Source organism: Lipotes vexillifer, unplaced genomic scaffold, assembly GCF_000442215.2.
Source record: "Lipotes vexillifer unplaced genomic scaffold, Lipotes_vexillifer_v1.1 scaffold6, whole genome shotgun sequence".
In the NCBI taxonomy this organism is placed as follows: Eukaryota; Metazoa; Chordata; class Mammalia; order Artiodactyla; family Lipotidae; genus Lipotes; species Lipotes vexillifer.
The window spans coordinates 2,207,260-2,215,585 of record NW_006799037.1 but is presented as its reverse complement, the minus strand read 5'-3'; positions in this window follow the sequence as shown (position 1 = coordinate 2,215,585).

Here is an 8,326-nt window from a genome sequence, read left to right as displayed (position 1 = left end):
GGAAAGAGTTTTAAAGGATCTAGAAAAATTGAGAGCCAAAGACCAAGATACTGTCAGCTTATCTCTAGCACTGTCCAGGGGAGGTCCTGGGTTCCAGACCAATTATCACTTACATTTTTCTCTGAAAATTAATGGCATAGCACTTGGTTTATCAATCAGTGTCTCATAAGTTTGGTTGGCATGAATTAGAGCTCTTGAACCTGATCAATTCTGCGAGAGCTGACAAATTTAACCAGCTGAGTGTCTGATGCACCTTGGTCTCTCACTGACCCTCAGTCCATTGTTTGACTCTGACCCAGCTCTCACTCTGCTCTCACTCAGGATACTCAGCTGGTCCTGCCTACTTTCTCTCCACTTTCTGAACTTGGCCCTTCCTCTCTCTCAGCTTAATGTCCCATCTCCCTTTTTCTCATTCTGTCCCTTGACGTAGTAAACTCAATGCACAGATTTCAAACTTAAGAACCATTAAGGGTACATCTTCGTGTCAGTAAGCTGAAATTAATTTATTTCAGGTTTGATGACATTGCGGACAACCTTATGTCAGCGTAGCTGGCAGCTCCTACTGATGAAGTGTGATATTACAGTCCAACTCTTTTAGATATTATAGGTGTCCAGGTGAAAAAATAAGAAGAAAGCAAAATTCTGGGGGCTTTGAAGTGGGACTGGAGGACTGCTCAGATGTAGGAGAATACTGGGTTCTGGCGGAGAGAAGTAAGGTAGAATTAATAAAATGAGAAGATCTGCAAAAGAAAAGTAAATTCCTAAATGTGGGGAGTATCCCTCTTAGAGTCAGAGCCAGCTAGTTTCCCTCCGTTATTCTGGTAAAAATGGAGGAAATTACTCTTCTTTGTCTCCATTTTCAGCTCCCTGGTCTGGGTTTATTATTATTATTGATGAATAATTATATTATTTCAAGGTCACAGTAATTTTCTCCTGAGAGATTTTGCTATGATTTGCTAGCTTGTAGCTCATGAGAATGAGTGTGCTCAGGATCCCAGACCACACCAGTCTGTCTGGCTCTGATTGTTTCTGGATACTTCCCAATCCAGGCCTGCACCCAAGTGTAGTCTTAGGGAAAGTTGTGAAGTTGAGCAAGTTTGTTATCTACGAACTGATTCTATCTCGTCTGCATCACACACACCTCTCAGAGCCTCCACCACTTCCTCTTCTCTTAGGCCCTTTGCTCCCATGTTTATAAAAGGAACAAAATCGAAATAGTTAATTAATAATAATGATGGTATTGGCTAGGATTCAGCCAATAAAAGAAACTACAAAGACATGGGTTCAAATCTCAGCTTCATCGCTTACTACCTGTGTATCTCTGAGCTTCAGTCTCCCCTTAACAATATTAAAATCACAAGATCCTTGTGAGGATTCACTAAAAGTATGCGGAGTGCCTTGCATATTGTTTGCACTCAGTAAACTTTCCTTTTCCCCCTTCTCAAGTATATTAACATGTTTAAAATCATCTGCAGAGGTAAGGATTAAAACCAAGGAATGCAGCTTTCATGGTGTAATTTCAAGCAGTGGGTGGAATAGATATTTTTGGATTGTGGCTCCTCCATGTGTTCCTGACATTATAATATAGAGGTGACTTCCTACTCTATCTACGCATAATGGTATTTTGACTTTGTCATTATGATTTCAGTATGATGAGCATTACTGGTGCTTGGCTCTGGACTACATAATTGGTCCTGTTCAAAGGCACAGTGGGAAGGAGATTCTTTGATTAAGTTTTGTTCCGTTTTATTAAATATTTCTTGAATCCATTCCTTCTTCTCCAGCGCCATCACCACTGCCATGGTTCAGGAATTCATCATTTTCGACATGCATCACTGCATCCCCTCCTAATGGGTTTTCCTGCTGCTGGGCTCTTCCTCTACACAGCAGGCAAGAGTGATTTTTCGAAAACATGCATATGATCCTGTCAACCCTTTACTTAAAAGCCTTCAGTGGCAGTATTCTCAGCCTCTGGTGTCATAACACACTGGTTTGTCACGTCAGTTGTAAGGCAGACTCATCCATCTATCTAACAAATATTTATTGAGCATCTACTAAATGTCAGTTACTGTTGTAGGTATTTGGGGAGTACATCAATAAACAAAACAGACAAAAATCTCTGCATGTTGTCAGAAACTTGTTAGTAATAAGAGTTAAAGTCCTGAAGATTGTGAATGATTTATCTGTTTGAATATTATAGTGGATACATGTTTATTTCTACAATAACTTTATGCTAAATCACTTGGGCAGTGAGGTACTCCTTGATGGGGAGTGGAAGGGGGGATTTGTAGCTAGTAGTTGGGGAATCGTGTGTAAATCTGGGTATGCCTTTGGCATTGTGCATCTGAACAGTGTCATCATTTGTCTACAGAAAAAGAATGTTAAGCATTCTACTTGTCTACAAGATAGGGTACACATTTTTTAGCCTTCATCATTTGGCCTCCACTTACTCCATCAAGCTCATTCTCTGCCACTCCCTGCCTTTCACAGTACACGATCTGGTCCTTACCTTTAAAACTGATTTAACTTCCCACCATTAGAAGCATTTGAGTCATAGATAACTGAAATATATAAATACTTTTCTTATAAGGCCAGAGGTCATATCCTTGTGGGAGAAGGAACCAAGTCCATATTGTAAACTGAAAATGAAGAGCCAAAGGGAATATGGTGGGACCATCAGATTCCTGCTAATAGATAACATTTATAGTATTTTAGAAAAGTAAATTTCCTAGCATTTGATAAAAATAGACACAGTCATGATAATAAATCTGAAAACATTTACTGGTACATTATTAGTCAATCAAAAGTACAGCAAACACATTGGAAGATGGGATAGTTTTGGAGGCTAAGAAAGAAGTTGTGGAGGGATTAGTCTCATCTTGTCCACGGGTGAGGGGGGAATGGACAAAAATGAACTGGAGAAGAAGATTTTTGCTATCATAGGAAAACTCTCAAGTGATGCAAATAGGAACCAAGGTCTGGTAGATTCCTGCGGCCATCAGAATTGCTCCCCGTTACAAAGTGGGCTTCCAGTCAATTCACATTGTTTACAGCCTCAACTCTGAGCCACATGCCCAGAACAAAGATTTTCTGCTAATTCATTTTTCTTTCTTTCTTTCTTTCTTCCTTCCTTCCTTTCTTTCTTTCTTTTCTTTTCTCTTTCTTTCTTTCTTTCTTTCTTTCTTTCTTTCTTTTTCTTTTTTCTTCCTTTCTTTTTCTTTCTTTCCTTCCTTTCTCTCTCTCTCTCTCTCTCTCTCTCTCTCTCTTTCTCCCTCCCTCCCTCTCTCCCTCCCTTCCTTCCTTCCTTCCTTTCTTTCTTTGCACTGCATGGCTTGCAGGATCTTGGCTCCCCAGTCAGAGATTGAACCCGGGCCCCCCTGCAGTGGAGTCCTAACCACAGGATGACCAGGGAATTCCCCTAATTCTTTCAACTTCAGATGTTGGGACATGCCTTCCATTTTTGATGTCAAAAGTGATGGTTGACACAACTTGTGGCAGCTTGGAGCAGGAGAAAGTAAGGAATCAAAGAAGTTGCTCTTGTTTAGGTTTTTATAGAAAGGTGTGAAAGGGAAAACTTTAAGCATAGATATGGCTGGCTGGAAAAGATCTGGCTAGGAGTCCACAGATGGTGTTGAATGGAGATGCCCTTACATTGTTTTTTCAGGACACTCAGTATGGCTGGCTAGTGATTCATTAGGGCACAGTCCACTAAGAGGTGTGGGAGAATTGAACAACATCAAAGACACCCCTAGGATGTATTTCAGTGTCTTGAAGCAGGAAACAAAAGTAGGGACTCAAAGCCATGAGTCATTCAGGGGAGCGTAAAGAGGAAGAGTATAGCAAGCAGGCGAAGGGGTCCAAAGCCTGTGGTTCTACAGCTGTTGGGGTAACCTTAGGGGATTATGCCACAGGGCTCTCAGGGACAGGGCATGTTAGACAGCTGTGCCCCTTGCCACCCATTTCTGCCCCCATTAACAGGGCTTGGCAATTCTCTTCTCAAAAGGACCACTGTTCAGTTATTTTGGTCCTTGCAGCCGAGGCTTCAGTGCCTGGCCTCTCTCCAACACTGTGTGAAATGCAGTGAGGGGCTGTGCTGAGGTGACCCACACTTTGTAATTAACCCTCCTCATTAGCAACTCGCCTGCTTCCGATGGGGCAGGGCACACATGTTTGTGGTTATGTAACTGCCAACCAGGGCTGGGCCAGCCGTTTGTTGGCATCCTAATTGTCTCCAATCACAAGGAAATGGATTGCAGTGAGAAAAGTAACGAGAAGTGGAGCACCCTGGCTGCCAGCCAAGGACTCCAAACTGTCAGCTGCAAAGCCCAGGAATCTGGCATCAAAGCAGGACATTAGAAGTTGGGCTGGGGCCAGTGGAGCCAGAAGCCATGTGCCAACTTGCTGAAGGAGGGTTGGGGTGGGGGGCGAGCTGGGGCAGGGGAGTAGTGGGACCTGGGGAAAGAGAACACTTGAGTGCAGGAGAGGGAAGGAGAGATTCGAGCACTTTCCCTTGTGACCTGTCCTTCCTCTCTGATCCCCAGCAGCCTCCAATGCCGCCTTCGCGGTGATCTTGAGAGCACAGGGAAGTGAAGAGAGGGCAGGGCAGGGGACACAGAGGAGGAGCGTAGATAAAAGAAGTCTGCGTGGATTTAAATGATGAAGAAGACAGAAGATCTCAATGAGCTGTTACTTTCCACCCTACCTTGAGTTTGCTTTTGCTGCTGCCGCTGTGGAAGAAGGGCTGTTGATGGTCTTGACCCCATCACTGGGCTGTGGCTGCCTCCGCTGCTGCTGCTGGTGTAGTTATTTCAATTATGGGGATTCCAATGATGAGTGAGTACAGGCACGGAAACCTTAGAGCTTTAAGTCAAGATTACCTTCTATGAGTGAAATTAAGAAGAATAAATACGTCATGGAATGAGACCTACACTCTCTAGAAATGTCCCGAGAGTTCATAAAGTGGGCATTTTACTAAATGCCTAGTAAAAGGCAGTCAGTAAAGAGGAGTTTCAGAGTACCAAGTCTCTCAAGCCTCAGTCAAGCTGGAGAATCTCACATCCTTATGTGCATTAGTTTGACTGCAGCTGAAACCTAATGGCAGCTGGATCTTGCTAATAGGGAAAGCGGGTGTGCAATGAGCTTGCAGCGGGGAGCCCCTTATGACCAGATTTGTCACTGAGTGCCCAGCATCGTCAGAGGAAGAGGGTCCCAAAACCAGGCAGATAGAGTATTCTTGCCCTAGGGAAATCCTGTTGGAGGCTGGAATGTTTCACAGATGCTCACAGTGGTTGGGTGGAAAGTTCTTCAGAACTCTACCATTTCTGTTGATGTGCTGACTTATGAATTCATTCCATAAATATTTATTGAGCACCAACTGTATGGCATACACTTTGCTAGTCCCTGGGAATAAAGAAGTGAAGAAAACAGACACAGCCCCTTCCATCATTGACCATTCAGTTGAGCAGAAAATCAGAGAGTTGTTCAAGAAAGTCCTGAGGAACTGTGTAGCACAGGGAACTCTTCTCAACACTCTGTAATGACCGATAGGGAAAGGAATCTAAAAAAAGAGGGGATACATGTATATGTATAACTGACTCACTTTGCTGTACGCCTGAAACTAACACAACATTGTAACTCAACTGTATTCTAATAAAAATTAATTTAAAAAGAAAAAAAAGTAAAGTCCTGAGGAGAAAGCGAGCATGGTGTGTAAACGCAAGAGCTCAGCAGTTGCCGTAGGAACTATGTAAATTGGATAAGGTGATGTGGGAGTACTGGATACCCCATGGATGTCCACTACAGCAGTCAGTGCCCCCCAAGCAACCTCTGGACTTCTAAAGCAGGTTTCCAAGGTACCCTAATTCTGGAACAGAAATACTAGTGTTAGGTCACTGGGAAATGCTGTCATATTTGTCAAGTAATTGATTAATGAGTCATATATATATGGCTTATGGCTTAGAGCAGTGGCTGATATATAATAATGCTACCTAAGTGTTAGTGATTATCATTATGATAATGATGGTGATGATGATTATCCACCCCCTTTGGGTATAGGGGCATAATTCAGTTGGAAGGGGATATACAACAGGTGTTAATATAGTGTTAACCAGATTGTGGTCTGGGTGCAGGAATTATCATAATGGTGAGACTATTCATTATCTCAGTCATCATTCATTCATTCAAAACCTATATATTGAGCACCTACTATGTTCCAGGCTCTGCACTGAACATGAGGGCTATAAATAAAGACTAATCATTGTCTGGGTTTGAAGGTGAGGTGGAGAAATGAGCAGATTAAAAGACAGATACAGAAGTTTGTGATGTGTTTTTATATTAGGGGAAGCATACGAGCTGTGGGAATATAGAGGAGAGGCAACAAATTCAGCCTGGTGGGTAGGAAGTGGGGTGAGCAGGTCGCAGAATACTTCCCAGAGAAGTGGAGCTGATTCTTAAAGGACCAGTAAGGATTCTTCCAGGTGATGAGGATGCGGGGAGGGTGTCATCCCAGACAGGGGTACTGGCACAGACAAGAGTACAACAGTACTAGGGAGCATGGACCTCTAGGGAATTTCCAGATGGGTGAGACGTGTAATATAGGGTACACATGGTGAGTGGTCAGCTGTGACCCCCCCCGTAGCTGTCCCCCCCCCCAGGAAGAGGGCAGGGAGAGTACAAAGGAATTTGATAATGAAGTTTGTATTTTACCCTAAATGTAGTGGGCAGTCATTCAAAGGGCTTTAAGCAGGGCAGTAGCAAGATCAGATTTGTGTTCTAGACAGACCCTTTTGGCAGCAGTGTGGAGAATAATTTAGAGGGAGGAAAAATGAAGACAGGAGCCCCTGGGGAAGATAAGGTTTTCTTCCACGAAACCCTGAAATTGCATCTAAAGTAATATGGTTGCTGCCGGCCAGATGCACATCTAACTGCTCTGTTCTGAGAAATGGTGGTGATCTCTGGGGTGCAGGGTGCTGGAAGGTCTGAAGTTGGCTTCATGGAAAGCAAAGAGCCTTGCACAAGTACCAGGGGAACTGTCATTTGGAGAGAGAAATCTGTTTACTTGAGCAGGCTGTGTGTATGAAGGTGGGCTGATGGTGACCTGAGCCATTCTGAAAGTGGTGGCCCCTAGGGGTAAAGCTAGGATCAAGAAGAGATGAAAAAAAGGAAGACTGGGGGTTGCTATAAGGACACACTTTTAACTCTTCAGCATAAGATGGAGATTTTGAAAAGTAGTGGCTTCTCCATTGTCAAAGGTATGAAGGTAGAGGCTTGATGACAATTTGGCAGAGATGCTATAGGAGGACAAAACCAATGAATGAAGAATTAGATTGGAAAAGTGACAAACAGAAGACCATGGAGCAGAACATTATATAAATTCTCTGCGGTATCATCTAAGTAAACAGACCATTACAACACGTGGGGGAAGTTCAAGGTGTTTGGGGAGCACACTGGAGGGGTGTGTCATCCAAACTTCAGAAAGGCTGGGAAGACCACCCAGAGGAAGTGATATTTAAGCAGAAACTTAAAGGATGAGTAGGAGTTAACCAGGGAAAGGGGGTTGGGATTGAGGGATACAGACCACTCCACTTTGTAATTCTCACAAAGAATTATCTGGCTTAAAATGTCACTAATCACAAGGTTAATACGCCTCAATCTAGAGTCAATTCCTGTCTTGTGAGAGCTAGCATCTCTTTTGATACCATAAGATATTTAAATGAGTCTTTGCTTCCTCATTTAAAATATGTTCTGTATTCATCAAACATAACAATTTTTTTTGACAGGATCTAAGACATAGTAGTATGGAAAAGAGAGTAGGGCCATTCTTTGCAATGCTGAGTTCTTTGTAGTCCTGTAAGCCCTGGGAAGGCAGCAGTGCAAGTGTGGATGATGCAGTGAAATGGAGCCGTGACCGAGGATCCACACAAACCCTGCTTCTTCCACCTCTTGGCACCTTCTTGGGGATGATGCTACTCAGTCGCAAGTCATTGCAAAGCTCCTCTCACTGTCCCCTGTGATACCTCCAGCTCTTCAGCTGTCAGGACTCTGAAAGGTATAGGCTGAGCCTGTGCTGTTTGGGGGAAAAAGATGGAGGTGGAGAAACAGACTTATGGGAGGCATTAAAAACCTCTGGGTAGGGCTTCCCTGGTGGCGCAGTGGTTGAGAGTCTGCCTGCTGATGCAGGGGACACGGGTTCGTGCCCCGGTCCGGGAAGATCCCACATGCCGTGGAGCGGCTGAGCCCGTGAGCCATGGCCGCTGAGCCTGCTCGTCCGGAGCCTGTGCTCCGCAATGGGAGAGGCCATAACAGTGAGAGGCCCGCGTACCGCAAA